Raw genomic sequence first — 17920 nt, 5'->3', positions numbered from 1 at the left:
ATTCAGCCCTCATTTCTACTGGATTTGGTTCAGCACAGCAATACTGAGTAAATTTTACTCTTGGGCACATTTGGAGCGAGCTCTTGAACCGCTTAAAGTTTTTCAAGGTGGCAGGAAGAAGAACGCAGCAAGAAGGCTGCACAGGCCAAATCCAAAATGGCCGCTGCAGCTGAATTTAACAAAGAGGTTGCTCTCCCTTCTGCAGTCACAGATGATCTGCTAATTGTGGCCTCCTTAAGAGAAATCTTCAAGGACACCAAATGCATTAAAGAATTACATGAGGAATTTCTCTCCGTCAGATATGAGCTTTGCTGAACTGAAATATCTTCAGAAGTAGGCACCTGAACAGCTAATAAATGAAGAGAGCACTATCTTGGACCCTAGGGTTGCCAGCTCTAGGTTGGGTAATGCCTGGAGGCTCTGGGGGTGGAGCCAGGAGTGGGCAGTATTTGGGCGGGGAGGGACCTCAGTGGGCTATAATGCTATGGTGTCTACCTTCCAAATTGGCCATTTTCTCCAAGTCCCCTGGACATGAGCAGTAAAACCAAGGGATCCCCGAGTCCCATCTGAACACTGGCCTCCCTATTGTACTTAGAAGACACTTCTGTTTCAACATCTGTTTCCATTTAATTTCAATTCAAGGTAGCAGCTTTAAAACCCTAACTCTTAAGCCTAGAAAGTAGAAACTGCCATAATAAACTTTGTCTAGTGGTGGTCAGAGAGCATCTAGAAGAGGCTGTAAGAGGTTCTAAGAGACAGTTTCTCCCTGTCAGAAGATTATTATCTTGTTATAGGGAGGACACAGAGGTCCTTGGGTCAGATCTGGGAACCCATCCAAGGACCATAATCTTTTGTCTATTAAACTTTGCCACCAAAGAAGACCTTTTAAGATGAGCTACAAGGATGGTTCAACTTACATGAGTCCCAGATCAAATTATGATTTCCCTATTCAATGATTCTCCCAAATAAAGCATCAATTTTTGTAAAGGTTTTATATGTACGAAGGCTCAGGCCTAGGCCTGGGCCCAGGGGAAAAGTTGTTGAAGCCTTTATGAAATATCCAGCAGTATTTTGGATCAAGCTTCAGCTGAAGCAAAGGCCTTTTAAAATTCCTTGTTATTAATCTCATTTTGTTTTATTCTTCCTGATCCTGGGTGATTCACTGCAGAAGCGAATATTCAATACAATCATTTGTGACTTCTGCATTTGCTCTGCTTTTGGGTTTGATGGAATTTATAAGGTTGATGACTATCAGAGTTTCCAAGAACATTTGTGGAAGTGAAGATCCTCTGTCTTACCTAAATTTAGAAGCGTCCTGCACCAGTTTTAAACCTGAACATAGACAATTGTAGCCAATGTGAAAGAGATCTCTCCAAGAAACCTTAGCATCTGCAAACTCCAGTGGTGATAGATTAATCCTAGATTATTATTTCTATATGAGGCTAATGGTGAGTTGGTTAACTTAGTAAAATTAATAAATGATATTATCATAACACTTTTACTATTTAACAATGTCTAAATTGACAATTGCTCCAATAAGCGTAGACATATACTGTGCAGGTTTCTAAAAAAACGACAACCTGCTAGTTATTAAATCCGTGGGTTCAATAAGATATGGATACTCAACTCCAACAACCAAACAACTTTACTGAAGTAAGAAAACACTGAACACAGATAACCAGAACTGGGGAACTTATATAGACATTCACAACACACTCATTATCGGGTGCCCATTATTGGCCCTAAAGTCTGTTCACTGATTGGCTGCAAATTGGGAACCATTGAATCCCAGACTTGGTCTGAGGATCTCAGTATCTGTTCCTGAGCTCACAGTCTCCAAATGTTCACAGACACAACACTAGTACTGCCATACTTCAAAAAACACACATGCCTAAAAGAAAACTAGACATGGGAGGGATTAAAGAATGGGTGGGGAAAGCTTACTGTTCTGGGAATTCCACCAAGTCTCAAGGACCTGTGATTTTCTTGCATAAAAATCTTGGCATGGAAGTCCTTGTCTCTAAATCAGACACCGAAGGGAGATAAATCTTTCTTTTGGTTGAATGCAAACAATATATATTCTTATTGGTATCAGTATTATATATATATCATATATACCCAAAGGCCTTTACAAAATGGAAATTAATCAATATAAGAGTAAAACAGAGTATTTCTCAGCATAATGTATGAAATCAGCAAAATAAAACAGAAGGCGTTAGAGTAAGATATATAAGATCAACTTTTCAGATTGGTGGCTCTCATTAAAAGTACTTTAGCTCCAATGTGCCTGGCAGCCAGAGGAAAAAGTGTCACCCTATGTGAGATATTGGAGTCAGTATCTGATAGGTTAATTTGTCAGAATCAAAAAGAAGATATGAACTGGGTATTATCTTGCTAAGGAATTTGTCTCTCAGTTCTGAGTAGAAGGAACATAGTAGGAAAGAATTTCCAAAACTAAATTCTCACATATTGAGGTGTGTTGAGCCAGAAGTGTTTGTGAATAACACACAGAAAGCATAGCTAATGGCATTGTTTCAAACCATAACAAAGTTAATGTCATTCTAAGCCTGTGCTGTATTTGTATTAGGCAATATTTATGGGCCAAATGTAGAACATCCCTCCTATTCTCACTCTGTCATAGCAACACACAGAGAATTTGGGGATAATCCTGGTTGTGTGTTTGTGGGAATACATTGCAGTGGATCCTCTCTTAGACAAAGATAAGCCACCAACCACCAACCAAAGCCCAGTGGCCCCTGCCAACATTCACTGCACTGACAGGAGAAAAACAAAATCACAGTGAGGAAAGCTGAGTTGCCGATTGTTGAATGTTAAATTACAAAATTTAAATGTTAAATTACGCATTATTCGATACAAGTTCCGGTTGTTAAAGATATTATTATACACTTAGGTCAAGATGTTTACTGTATTCCATTGTATTATGAAACCACTCGAAAGGGAGAGCAGTATCTAAATGAAATAAACAAACAGGCATTTTTACCATACAAGCCATTCCAGATCTGCCCTGCAAGGCCATCTTAATGATGTATGGTGTCCATCCCTTAGGTAGAGATTATACATTATACAGTTGTTTCCCACAGTCATAAAATTAACTCTAAATTGGATTAGTTTCTTCTCAGAGGCTCCCTCATTTCTAAACTGGTTGATTATTCTATTGGGATATGTGTTATTTCTGATCATTCCCTTGTTCATTGATAATCACAAAATGTTTGATCTAAAATCTCATCGCTGGAGGCTAAACACACATATTTGAACAATTATATGTCCTCACTTTTATTCCTTGTTTAATTGAATTCACCACCCTGAGATGTCACAGTGCGGGGCAGTATATAAATTAAATGAATAAATAAAATTCATAATGCTGTACCTTACTTTCCTAATCTACATTCTTGCCCTCCCCCTCCTTCCCTCCCCCGCTGATAGGACACATTAGGGAGACAGAAGCCTCCTGCTGCATGCAGAATAATCAGGATTTTATCTTCTTTATTATAGAATACACTAGCAAGAAAGCCCATTGCAAGCAGGAATGGGCGCTAGGACCCAGGGGACACCAGGAGGTGCAGATCTCTGTCTCTCTCTCTCCCTCATAGGTATAACACCTATGGTAAGCTACATGTCTCTGTGTGCCTCGCAGCAGGAGGCATAGCAGGTAATTAGGGCTCGTTCTTGGGAGGAAAGGAGGGCTGGTATGCAATTTGGGGCAACTCTCTCAGTGTATCTCTCCCTCCTTCGCAGCAGGGGTAGCTCTCTCTGTGTCTATGTCAGCAGCTTGGGGCAGCTCTCTCTATGTCTCTCTCTGCCTCCCTTGCAGCAGGAGTGATTAGGGGATGAGGGCTCTGTGTGTCACTTGCGCCTCTGAGAGGAACATGGCTAGCGTCCAGGAAGGGAGGGAGGGCGGGTGCTGTAGGGGCAGGCCAATCAGGGTGTGGCTAGCGTTGGCCCTATTCCAACTTGGACTGCTGGACACGTTCTACCCCCGAGCCTGTTTCACAAATATATAGAGGAACCATGGAAAAGGATATGTGATTGAATATTGGAGCGGGTACACACAGCACTCATAGAAGAGGGCAAGATGAAACTAGTTGATTAGGGTGGAGTCCAAATATTCAAAATTATCTGAGAAATATATAGACTGGAGTTGTTATCCGTTTTTCTGTAATATCATGGACACTGTCTAGTAGGAATCTGGCTGGCTGGAACTTGTCTAATTTCACAAACTGAGCAGGATCAGTCCTGGTTAGGTCCTAGATGGGAGATTACCAATGAAGTTTGTGGATGTGATGCAGTGGCAAACAGCAGCAGACCACTTTTGAACTTTTGTTGTCATGAATCAGCTATAATTTGATGGAAAAGGATAATCTAGCCAGGGCAGATTCTGATACATTTACCATCCATCCACACAGGATAATACTTATGGTAAGCTGTATCATTTTTATGGATTTCCAGTTAGAGAGAGGCCAGCTCCTCCCTTCTGTCTGTCTGTCTGCCTCTGTCTCTGTCTCTCTTTCCTCAAAGTGGCTAACATAATTATATAGTCATTGGAAATGCAGGATATACACTTAATAAATAAACAGTGGCAGCCTTGCTGCCTTGTTTTATTGCATTACCAACTAAAAAAAACATTTTGTCAGGCTTCTGAATAGTTTGCTCTCCACAGACTGAAATGCTGCCTTTTTGTTTGTGAAAGATTTCAGCCTCTTGTCCTTAGCCACAATCCAGCATCAATCAGGCCACCTCATTTTAGAGAGTGATAGCTTTTACAGGTTTTTCATAACCTGCATCTTTGCAGCTTCCTGAAGTGTTTACAGTAAGTCTGCCCAGGGGCATTTCAGAGTCACACTGAGAAAGGTTTGTCACGTGCAATCTTAGGATGGTGATTTCCAACTGTTAAAATATGCCTCATATTCAGAGAATTTTGTAGAACCCTAAATAGGGCAGACACATTAAGGATTGTAAAACTTTAAAAAAGTTTATAAGGACCTCCTCCCAGCAGCTCTCCAGTGAGCTCATAAGCATCAGTTATAGAGAGACATAGCTATTCAGTGAGCTGAAATCTAACCCTTTTCTGGGGCACTTTTCCATTTGTGATGCAAGATTTTGCTTTTGAGTACTTCTAGAAACTCATCTGAGGATTAAAGGGAACAAACAGTATAATAGGAAATCCTTCATTTGCAAAAAAAAAAAAAATGAGTTGGATGGGATCAGAAGAACATTCAATTTAATTCTCTTTTAGAGGGTCTCCAGAATGCCATATTTACCTTTCCTGTAGATTTCTGCTGCTTACCCCTTCCTCTTCCTTGGTCTCGAGTGCCCAAGACCATTTGTAAGATGTCCTGGTAAAAAAGTCAGAAGGACACCACCTCTGGAAACTTAATTTTACCTTTTTAGGAGTGGTTGATAGATATTCTGTGATACAGGTGAGATAATGGCATAAGGGCAGAAAATGGAGCAAAATACCTCAGCAAAGGTGAAAATTGAGGGAGATAAACACAGGGCACCCGGGAACAGATTGCTTCCTCTGCAGGAGTATTTTTTGGTATCCTCTCACCATATAAATGCCTGCTAGGTCTACACAGGAGTGAGGTAGATGAGGGAAGACTTTTTGCATGGGAGGGGGGTATGCCTCCCTCCACTCACACTGTGTAGGGATACTTGGGGGAAAGGAAGCCATTAACGTTGCTGTGTTACTGGGTCTGCAAGGCGTGTACCAGTGCAATGTGTGTCTTGCTCAATACAAGCCCTCCTTTCACCCTGTGTAATGTGCACCCAGGTTATGTTCCAGCCTGAGACTAAGTGCAATTCAGAAAGGTTGTAAAAGCGTAAGAAAAGGGCATAATCTGCAGTGGCCTTTATTTGCCTTGCTAAAGCTCTGTAGTGGAATGAGAATTCTTATTCCACATTTGCTCAGGAAATGTTACTTTATTTGCTATTTATAAAAAATGAATCATTTTTGTTCTTAGGCTTATTTTAAAGCATTGCAAGTAGGTGTGGAGTGGGCAATTGATTTAAGTTGCTTTTCGTGGGGGGCAGGATTTCCTCCGTATTATGCTTTCCATTATATTTTATATTTGCTAAATCACTATGACATTTAACGAGATATTTTTAAAAACCCATAATTTTGGTATGCGCAGTCTGGGTCTGGTGTAAATAGCAGTTGACTTTGGTGACCCCAGTTGGTGGTTATTGTGGAAGGTTAACACAGTCAGATCATTTTGCGGTAGGAGACGCTAATAATGTGGACGGATTACTTTTTTTGCTTGCTACTTTGTGGCTGCAGTGGTTCTTGTTGATTCAGGGCCGTACGAGAAGTATTTATGCCTCTGGCCAGTGATTAGCTTTGTCTGAAGGCCCTTTTGAAAAGGACTAGTGGGCCAGTGATCACTGGCAGTTGCCTTTGACATTCTCCAATCCTTTTTCCCTCTCAGATTAGTAACATGGCAGGACAGGGAGAGCAAGCCAGTAGGCCAGTAAAATGGCTAAAAAGCTTCACTTACTGCTAAAGAGTAAACTACAATTGGTATCGTATATTGTTTTTGTTTTGGTCGATGACCATAATAGATGAATGGACTGAGTGCTAAAGAGTAAGCTTCATGATCAGTAAGCATGTTCTTTGGCATCTACCGTATATACTCGTGTATAAGCTGAGTTTTCTGCACAGTATTCACAATGAAAAAGTCTTCTTCGGCTTATATGTGGGTATATACAGTAATTGAACTAACAGCCTGCTCCCTGTCAGCCAATTGTTACATTGCTTCTGCAAATCTCCAGCAATCTGAAGCTTGCTTGCTCTGGTAGCCCTCTTTAAGTATTTGAAAAGTTGTCATTTGGAGGAGGGCAGGATGCTGTTTCTGTTGGCTGCAGAGGAGAGGACACGCAGTAATGGGTTTAAACTTCAAGTACAACGATATAGGCTAGATATCAGGAAAAAAAATTTCACAGTCAGAGTAGTTCAGCAGTGGAATAGGCTGCCTAAGGAAGTGGTGAGCTCCCCCTCACTGGCAGTCTTCAAGCAAAGGTTGGATACACACTTTCCTTGGATGCTTTAGGATGCTTAGGGCTGATCCTGCGTTGAGCAGGGGGTTGGACTAGATGGCCTGTATGGCCCCTTCCAACTCTATGATTCTACTAGTAAATAAGCCCGCTGCCCCTGAATACAGCGGGCGCTAGCGGGGCTGGCGAGTTAGCAGGCGCGGCTGTCTGGGGCCAGGCCACGGACCCAAGACCAGGCTCGGGGCAAACTGTGAGGCGGTGTGAGTGGTTGTCGGGGGCCCGCACTCCGCGGCCTACCTGCTCCCGGCCTGGATCCGCGGTGTGGTGGCTGGCAGTGCCAGCGGCCGGCCTGGAGGGCAGGAGGCAGCTGGCGGGGCGAGTCTGGAGCGTGGACGGGGTCCTCGGTGAGGTTCCAGCACACTCCAGGGAGGCTGTTTGAGGCGGGCTGGGGTGGGTCCGCGGCCGGCGCTCCCGGACGATGCAAGTGGCGGGCGCTGGGGGCCGTGTCTGTCTGCAGCCAAGCTGTGTTGGGTGCGGGCGGGGTGGGCGGCAGTAACGGCGCCATTTCTGGTGGTGGCGGGTGGCGGTGTGGCCCACTGTAGGCCGGCGGCGAGGCGTGACGTTGTCGGGGTCAGCTGCGGTGGCTCCAGCGCGCTCCGGGGTGACTGTTTGAGGTGGGCTGGGGTGGGTCCGCAGCCGGCGCTGCTGGACGATGCGGCGGTGAGCGCTGGGGGCTGCGTCTGTCTGCAGCGGAGCTGTGTTGAGTGCGAGCAGGGCGGGCGACAGCCCGTGGCGACGGCGCCGCTTCTGGCGGCAGCGGGTGGCGGCGCAGCCCGCTCTAGGCTGGTGGCGAGGCGTGATCCGCCGCAGCCGCATCTGCTGGACCTTCCTGTTCACGCGGCCAGGCTGCGACCTGTGCTGTCGAGCCAACGTGAGGTAATGGCGGTGGCCGGCCGCGTGCGAGCAAACTGGGAGGGGGGCAGATTGCACCTCCTGATTCGTCAGTCCGGCAGCAAGGGTCCAATTGCGAGCCGCGCTGTGGTCCCTTGGTGGCGGACTGACAATCGGAGGGCCCAATCGCGCCTGCCGATTGGGCCCTCCGATTGTCAGTCCCGGACAGGGCCCGCCCTTGGGGCCCTTACTGTTTTATTAATTCCGCTCTGCCAGGAGCGGTTAAAGATATTCTATGATTCTATGGTTGCTTGTAGGACAGCAATGGTTTGACTGAGGGACTCTGATCTTTTTTTCCCCTTTTGCCTTCACTTCTTCCAAACTATTCTTTTGGTTTCTGTGGGTGGGGTGTGTTTTGGGTTTGTTTTGGGATTTACTGTTTCTCCTAATGTTTATTTCTTCTTTTTTTCTGAGGGGCAGCATTGTTTGCCTTTTCTTCTTGGGGTTGTATTTCTTTTAAAAGTTGATTTTTACAGTTCTTTCTTTCAGTGTTGAGTTTTACAGTTCTTTATTTCATGTTTTGTTCTGGGGGGCGCACTGTAATTGTAGTTAGTCCATTCTCCCAGTTTGGTAGCTGTTGTACTTGTTGTAGGAGATTGCCAACTTCAGGTACTGTTGTTCTGCTCTGGTTTGCTGGCTCTCTTTTGCACTGACAGAGCTAATTTACTGTTTTTCTTTGAAATAAATATTCAAAAACATTTAACCTACTGGTGCCTCAATTAATATAAATTTACTGCTGCATTTCCCACCCTCGGCTTATATGCAAGTCAATAGGTTTGCCCAGATTTTCTGGTAAAATTAGGTGCCTCAGCTTATATCCGGGTCAGCTGATATGCGAGTATATACAGTAGATAAACAATCTGATGAGCTGACATTTTTGTTGCTTCTCTGGAAGCCCCCAGAGGACGGTCTGGTTTCTGATCCCTAGCTGTTGCTGCATGATTGCAGGTGCTAAATTGGACCTCTGCATTATTTACTAAGCTGGGTGACCTAAGCAGCATTCCCAAACATTCCTTATTTGCCCATTTTGCCCCAAGATTTTCTAATTGTTGTTTTTTCTGGGCTGGATTGCAGAGGTCACAATGAACTCTGCCTAACGAGTCCATTAGAAGCAACAGCAATCAATACAGGGCTTCTGTCTCTTATGTATATTGATGAACTGATGGCTCTTGGATTATTGTCAGGGTACTGGGATTCGTTTTGATACAGTCAGAAAGGCTGATGACAGCTTCTGTAATCAAACTGAAATATCAGAAGATGGAGAGAGATGCATCTGTCAGCAGAGCAGAATGGGACTGATGGCATGACGGACATTGGTGTGTCATGACCACAATTCTGAACAGCATCTCAAGCTGCAATTAGAATGTCAAGGACCCCAAACAATAGGAAATAAGACTTTGAAGCTTCCCAAAGTTCAAGATGGCTGGCATTTTATTAAAACCTCTCCTCTTAGCATGTCAACTTCTGTAATCCTGGGCTAAGCATTATGTTTTATTCACATGGAAATAAATATTTTCTTTCAGACTAACCCCTTCTCCCACCACACAGACTACCATTTGTTTGAAAGAATCAACATGGGTGTGTTGAGTGGGATAACACAAGTGCTCAATATAAAGAGTATTGTTGTATTGTTGTTCCTTACTAATCCAGGGCAGAACCTCTCACCACAACAATGGGTGCCAAAATTTCAAACCGCACATGGAGTTTCTTACTCTTCAAATGACAAGTACGATTTTCCTCCCTCAGTCAGTGACTGCTTCCCTCTGCTTGCAGTTCTGTGCAGGGAATATCACACTTCAGTCATGGGCATCCTTGAATAATAGAGGAATGACTGTTTAAGCCTCCTCAGAGAAAAGATAGGCAGATGCAACAAGCAGTAATCCAAAGACATGGGTGAAGCAGAGTCCGGTGGAGAAACCAGAACAAAAGACTGGGATTTGAATCCCACCTCTGTACTTCCTCATCAGGGTAACTCCATTCCGGTTTAGATGGTCTAAGCCGTGTTAGTCTGAAGCAGCACAACAAAGTGTGACTCCAGTGGTGCCTTATTTGTTTCAGTGTATCTGAAGGACACATTCTAAGTCACTCAGTTATTGCTTATACTCAGGGCCATTCCGCACAGCGTTAATGTTGCTGAAGTATTACCATTGTGTCATGCTATTAATTTTTCATTATTCACAACGTCGTACACAATCTGCAACACTCCTGCAAAAATTGCTTCGTTGTAGCGCTAAAAAAAAATCCGCTAGACTCTTGAGAACAACCTGCAACACATCCGAAAATGACATGCGCATTCTCAGTATAGCAAGTAGCAAGTATGTCCCTCCCTAGGCTCTTGTAACCAAGCTTCCGGCGTCGCGATAGCCATTCCCCCCCTTAAACCGGCAAAAACAACGAATAAGCGAAATCCCTCCACAAGCAATTGCCTGGGTCGGCAAGACCGGAAACTTGTGCGTTACGAGAACAGCGCTAGTTGGTGAGTCTTTTTTTCGATATAATTGGCTGTGTGCGTTACCGAGACCTGCCGCTTTTGATTGCAGTGCTTTTCAATAGTGCTCAGATTTAGCAACATTGCCCATTGTGCGGAATAGTTGTCAGGATTGAATGTTCCTGCCCTTGGAGGTGCCTCTGGATTCCAACTCAGTAAACACTTCTGTTTCTAACTCTTGTGTTTGTATGCTAATTACTGCTATTCACAGATCCACCTTAATCCACTCTCAGCTATAATTGCCCAGATATTCATACTTCTGGAGTACTGTGTGCAGTTCTGGAGGCCTCACTTCAAGAAGGATGTAGATAAAATTGAAAGGGTACAGAGGAGAGCGACGAAGATGATCTGGGGCCAAGGGACCAAGCCCTATGAAGATAGGTTGAGGGACTTGGGAATGTTCAGCCTGGAGAAAAGGAGGTTGAGAGGGGACATGATAGCCCTCTTTAAGTATTTGAAAGGTTGTCACTTGGAGGAGGGCAGGATGCTGTTTCTGTTGGCTGCAGAGGAGAGGACCCGTAGTAATGGGTTTAAACTACAAGTACAACAATATAGGCTAGATATCAGGAAAAAGATTTTCACATTCAGAGTAGTTCAGCAGTGGAATAGGCTGCCTAAGGAGGTGGTGAGCTCCCCCTCACTGGCAGTCTTCAAGCAAAGGTTGGATACACAGTTTTCTTGGATGCTTTAGGATGCTTGGGTCTCATCCTGCGTAGAGCAGGGGATTGGACTAGATGGCCTGTATGGCCCCTTCCAACTCTATGATTCTATGATTCTATATCTTACCTCTAACTAGTCACAAGATTGAGATTCTTTTCTGCACCGTTATCTGTGGTTGGTTAAATTCAAGTCACTCCACAGACAGGTGACCCAGAATGACTACTTCTCCTGCTATGTCACCTTCACACAGTATATTCACAAGAGACACTAAAAATATGATGGCTGATACATGCAGCCTCCACAATGCTGGAAAACCCTGGTGAGGGGAAGTCCAAACCGCTCCCTTCGCTAAAGCAGATAGCTTGCAACATTTCCTTCTTAGACAACCAGTCTGGTGACATGTAACTGTTAAGAGTGCCAGACCAAGAGCAAGAAGAAACCAGTTCCTATCCCCCCTTGGCCATGGAACTTGCTGTGGCCAATTGCTTTTTGCCTAGCCTTCTTCACAGGATTGTTGTCAGGAAAACACAGATGAGGGAAGGGAGCCATATGGCCCATTATGCACGGCCGCCGAAGCGGCGATTTTCGGCCACATGGAAAACGCGGAGGGGGAAGACGCGAAGTACACCGGTTATGCACGGGACGGGCTGCGATGGTGGCAAAACCCAGAGTAACCGATTATGCACGCGGCGATCCGGGCGCCGCTTCTGGTTGCGCCCCGGTCACCCGGAAGCTGCGCTTTCTTCCGCGTTTCGCTAATGCGGCTTTTTCGGCGGCATGCACCGAAGCTGCAGCCGGTTGCAGCCGGCTCCGGGCGTTATCGGTGATTTTAGTCACCGCCATTCCACCCCGAATATGCATTATTCCCCCCGTGCATAATGGGTCTATATGCTGTCTTGAGTCCACTGGAGGAAGGTAGGATTGTGTGAAAGAAGGGGTTTGTGCTTCACCACAAGACATTTTTCCAGCACCTCCTCCATTTGAATTATACACTGAATTATATTCCAGTTGAATTATCCAAGAGGCAACAATATTTCCTTTCTAGAGGAGCTATCAGGCACTGATTGTTTTCTTTAATTCCTTGACACCGTTTTCCATCTCAGCATGACTTTTGAAATAAGTGTGAAATTGTTTTGTGCATCCTATTTGACAGTGCCATCAGATTATTAGGAGTGTTGCGTGAATATGGATTTTAAGCACATGCATATTTAGCCATCTCTGTGTAAAGCTGGGTGGACCTCACTCATTGATGGAGGTATCAAAATTTAGATACCTCCACATTGCACTAAAAATTGAAAATTTGATGCATACAAAGAAGTTGATGCACATATCTTTTGCTACTTTATGTAGGTGCTATTATGTGTATACTCTTTGTGTTTTTCATATATTGAAAATCACCTTGTAAATAATACAGGCGGCAGAATGCAAACCTTGTTTGCTAGTCCAGTCAAAGTTTACATCACAAAATGCCATAAAAAGTCTTCATGGTAATTGTTTTGTTTTCCGGGCACCAAAAATACAGATCTAAAAATATTTCTCATATAAATAATTTTAGGCCCTCAATCAAATTTGTCTGCCATTTATAGAATTGTGTGGCAATGTCCCTGTGCCAGAATTATGACTAACTCCATTAAGTGCGTAATGCGTTGCCTTCTGACTGCCTGTCTCTGATAGGCAAGTTTAAGCTTTCCCCTACAGAAGACCTGTTTAAAGATACTTGGGAAGTAGACAAAGCTATTAACTCGGCCAAAGTTGGGCAATTCTGCAAACATAACCTTTTATATCAAAATAATTGCTTTTTTCTTTTAAAATTAAGTTTGACATTAAATAAAATGAATGTTTGTTTCATCACGCTTTGTGGGAGCTGATGTTGAATTATTTGACAATATCCCTTTCAATATGCTTGCAACAATAGTATATGAAGGATAACTGCCTATCCCTCGCCCCATGTCATGCTATTTCACACTGCTGAAAGCTCTGCTTTGCCCACTACAGGCTGTACTGGTTTACTCACCAGTAGATTTTCTTCAGGAATTTCAAAATCAAGGGAATAATGGTTCTTTTGGTTTAAGGCAGGGGTAGTCAAACTGCGGCCCTCCAGATGTCCGTGGACTACAATTCCCAGGAGCCCCTGCCAGCATTCGCTGGCAGGGGCTCCTGGGAATTGTAATCCACGGACATCTGGAGGGCCGCAGTTTGACTACCCCTGGTTTAAGGTATAGAAAGATTAAACCAATGTGTTTGCAATGGTACAAAATATAGCTCAGCAGCTAGAGGTTGTGAAATGGGTAGGCCATGCATAATATAGCATCTTTTATGTTCATGAGTATGCATTTATGTGCATCTGTACTGGAAACAGGTATGCTCACTAACTCACCCCACACTCAGAATTGTAACTTCAACCCTGGTGGATGACAGCTCAGCACAATTGAACAAGGCATTGCTAAAACTCAAAAATAAGGGCAGTGATTCACCAGGGACTAATACTAGAAAACAGGGACTATCCCATGAAGTTTGTGGGACAGTTGACCTCTTCTGCAATTCCCATCCCTTTCCCTCAAATTAAAGACTAAGAAGCTTTGGGGGGCTTGTACCTTACAAGGAACTTGTACATAGCAATGGATGTGTCCCTCCTAGATTCAAATTGCTATCCAAGTTTGCCTTGGGCAAAAGTATGCCTGGCTAAGATGCTTCTCCAGCCAGAACATGCAGGTTTCGTCCATGCAGATGCCTTGGATAATCAAACGTGGTCTGTTAAGGGACAGGACTCAGTGGTAGATCAGATGCATAGCACATAGATGTCCCAGGTTCACTGTCTTGAACCCCCACTTAAAGAGTCTTGATTCTCAGAGGTCTGTACATAACTTTCTCATCTGAAATGCTGCCCATCAGAATAGACAACAGAGGAAGACAGACCAATAATTTGTCTCGCTATTCAGGAACATCATATCCTTATCCATGGTTCCTCTATATTTGTGAAACAGCCTGGGGGGGGCGGTGGAACGTGCCCGGCTGTCCATGTTGGAATAGAGCTAATCAGGGTGTAGCCAGCAATGCTGGCTGTGCCCTGATTGGCCCTGCCCGTACAGCTCCTGCCCTCCCTCTCTGGAGGCTAGCCATGTTCCTTTCAGGCACACCAGAGGTAGAGAGACACACAGAGCCCTGCCAGACCGAACACGAGGGGAGAGAGAGACAGACAGAGAGAGCTGCCCCAAACAGCACACCAGCCCTCCTTCCCTCCTACAAACCAGCTCTAATTACCTGCTATGCCTTCTGCTGTGAAGCACACTGAGACACGTGGGAGAGGCAGAGGGAGAGAGACATAGAGAGAGAGAAAGATCTGCACTTCCTGGAGTCCCCTGGGTCCTAGCGCCCATTGCATTCCTGCTTGCAATGGGCTTTCTTGCTAGTGTTCATATATATTTGAATTTTAAATTGTGTGAAAAACAATATTAACGGGAGTTCTGCTTGCCATTTATTTGCTATTTTTTAGTTCTCCCTTCCTATTAGGGGCTCAAGTTGATGCACATTTTTCTCTTCCCTTCATTGTATCCATTTTATCTTCACCTGTCAGATAGGTTAGATCAGTGGTCCCCAACCTACGGGCCGCAGCCCGGTGCCGGGCCGTGAAGGCCATGGTGCCGGGCTGCGGCTCCCTCTCCCCGCCCCCCCCCCGCAGTAAAAAACTTCCCAGGCCGCAAGCTTGCGGCCCGGGAAGCTTCTTACTGCGGGAGGGCGGGGAGAGGGAATCAGGGCCGGGCCGCGCATCGCGCCCTGCCGGTCCCCAGCCTCAGAAAGGTTGGGGACCACTGGGTTAGATGGAGAGAATATGAATGGCCCGAGCTCACCTTATAAGCTTACTGATGAGTAGGGATTTGAACTTGGGGTCTCCCCTGTTATAGTCTAACACCATTCTTGCTCTACTGACACTATGTATATTGTTGTTTGAAAAAGCTGTCTAGGATAATGTTCATCATCTCCGTTTTCACTTTTGCTTCAGCAAGGAAGTTAGTGGCACAGAATGGCTTGAAATTCCTTTATAGGCCCATTAATTTCTGTTCTTCTGATAGCAGTTCTGTTAACTGTTCCATTAAACTTTAAGAGCCATTTTTAGTGATGGATTACAGCATCCATTAGCTTTGAGAAACTGGATACAATAAACACACGCATACATACATACAAACGCTTAAAACATGTTACTTTCCCTAGTGTTTCCCTCTCATTTTCAAGCAAAAACATTTTAGTGATCATATGAGAGTACAAGTCTGGAGCTTCTGTGCACTCCCGAATGAGTTCTTCTGGCATGCAAACACTCGATTCCTGTACAAGGCATAAGCAGTGGAAGTACTGTGTCAAACCAAGGATCCATCTGGCCCAGTATCCTGTTTCCAGGAGTAGCTGTCTTGGTGCCTTTGTTACATGATGATCGGAAGCATAGAATCATAGAGTTGGAAGGGGCCATCCTGGCCATCTAGTCCTACCCCTTGCTCAATGCAGGATCAGCCTAAAGCATCCTGAAAAGGGTTACATTGGCATTTAAGTGGATAGGAGGGGGAAGAGAGCGCATAGTAACCCATACTGTAGTCATAAATGTTATGCCTGAAATGAGCCTCTAGAGAAACAGCACAAGATGCAGGAGATAGACATTTTTGCTGGAGACATACTGCTCCCTGGCTGTGGCTGCCCCCAGTCTCAGCACCAGCATTCTGTCTTTAAGGAGGAAATTTTACAGTGCTTCACTGTGTTTCAGAAGATGTTGAACTATAAATTTTATCTACAGATGATGCACTAATTTTGTCTCAGATCATCTTTCACTCTCTTCTACACCAGACATTGGCATATAATGCTTTGATTGTCTGATTGTCTGAACGCAGACTTAGTTGGAAATATCTTTACTCGGTTTAGCATTCATGATGTAATTGCAAGAGACCCTTCCATGGCCAAGGCAAAGAGTTATGGAAATGGATTTGAGTGCTTTCAGAGGTATCGATCACATACACAGCTCTGACAAGGATCAAGATTGATCACAAGGTCTAATGGACATTAACTGTCATGTCCGTGAAGTCCTTTCTAAAAATGTCACTTTCACTGGGGCTAGGATACTCAAAGTATCTGCTTCTCAGCCCTGTGAGAGTGATTGTCACTTCTGTTTTCCTGTTGTCAAATAGTAGTCAACACCAGTCTGTTATTTTCTATTTTTCTTATCGATTTTTATTTCTTAAATGAAAGCTCCAAAAATATTATTGTCATAAGTCTCCTTCTCCTTATTAAAGTTTACTGTTTGCCCCTTATTTGCTGGATGAGGCTAAATTTGGAATTCATTGTATTTAAGATCTCTGAGTAATTTTAATGCATTTTCTATATAGGAATAAGTTGAAATACAAAATTTTGTGAATCAATCCACCGATAAAGACAGCTTGTTGAACCATGTTTGGTCTTTTGTTCATCCACTGGTAACAGGAGCATTTTAGTAGGAATACTAGAGAGCCAGTTTGGTGTAGTGGTTAGGAGTGCGGACTTCTAATCTGGCATGCCGGGTTCGATTCTGCGCTCCCCCACAAGCAACCAGCTGGGTGACCTTGGGCTCACCACGGCACTGATAAAACTGTTCTGACCGAGCAGTGATATCAGGGCTCTCTCAGCCTCACCCACCCCACAGGGTGTCTGTTGTGGGGAGAGGAAAGACTGTAAGCCGCTTTGAGCCTCCTTTGGGTAGGGAAAAGCGGCATATAAGAACCAACTCTTCTTCTTCTTCTTCTTATTTGGCAATTTTTGTTATGTTTGTTAAAGGAGTTAAAGGAGTTATTGAGTTTAGAATGTCTTTATCTTACAAACAGCCAATTTGTTTACTTTCTCTCACCCTTGTTAGTTTAGTGTAGTTTGGGGATTGACTATAGGTTAGTCCCCCTTCTTTTTTATGTCTTTCTGCTGAGGGACTTTAGTATTGCCCTTATATAGAATCATCAGGGCTTTGAGGCTTTAGAGGGGAAGGGTGTTCTTGGTTCTTCAATTCCATATTTGTTGGGAAGAAGGAACAATGCCTCAGTATCCAACTGAGGAAATAATCTTGTCACAAGTAAAATTGTGGGTAGTTATGCCCATGTTCTTTGTAATGTTCAAGGTTTTGGTTCTGGCCTTTAAGGCCCTTTGTGATCTGGGACCTGCATATCTGAGGGACTGCCAGTCACCCTATGTCCCCCACAGGGCCTTGTGCTCTGTGGGCAGTAACTTGTTGGTTATTCCTGGCCCCTGTGAAGATTGCCTGGCCTCAACCAGAAGAGCTGTGGGCCCTGCAGGAACTTCTGGCATTATGCAGGACCTGTAAAACAGAGCTCTTCCAACAGGTTTATGGTTGAGGTTGGATCATGGGCCCTCTCTCCTTAGAAAGATATCTCCACCTCGCTGTTCATTGCTGTTGGTGGACAGTCGGCCGGGGGATGGATGGATGGATAGATAGATAGATAGATAGATAGATAGATAGATAGATAGATAGATAGATAGATAGATAGATAGATAGATAGATAGATAGATAGATAGATAGATAGATAGATAGATAGAGTGTCTCCATTTCTTTGTAACCTGGCTTTATGGGGGAGGGTGAAGGATTGATTTTCATCTACTGGAGAGGCCAGCTATAAATCTTTGAATAAAGCTTGTTGCCTTCAAATGTGTAACTAAGGCCTGGTCTAATCACACAACATCATACCTAATACGTCTGGTCCTTCAGATGATACGCCAGCCCTCTGATTGGCCCTCGTAACATGGCACTCCTTGACTGATTGGCCCTCAGTGGGACAGTCCTCTCTCACT

General features: G+C 44.3%; 1 protein-coding gene across 1 annotated transcript in view; it reads left to right on the top strand.

The window, feature by feature from the left end:
- The window catches only part of PRKCE (protein kinase C epsilon), a 422794-nt gene that overhangs the window by 193014 nt on the left and 211860 nt on the right, over window positions 1-17920 (top strand). The gene's annotated exons all lie outside the window — the stretch shown is intronic.

Source organism: Paroedura picta, chromosome 1 (genome assembly GCF_049243985.1).
Source record: "Paroedura picta isolate Pp20150507F chromosome 1, Ppicta_v3.0, whole genome shotgun sequence".
Taxonomy (NCBI): Eukaryota; Metazoa; Chordata; class Lepidosauria; order Squamata; family Gekkonidae; genus Paroedura; species Paroedura picta.
The sequence above is the reverse complement of the archived record's forward strand: the minus strand, read 5'-3'. Positions and strand labels throughout refer to the sequence as shown.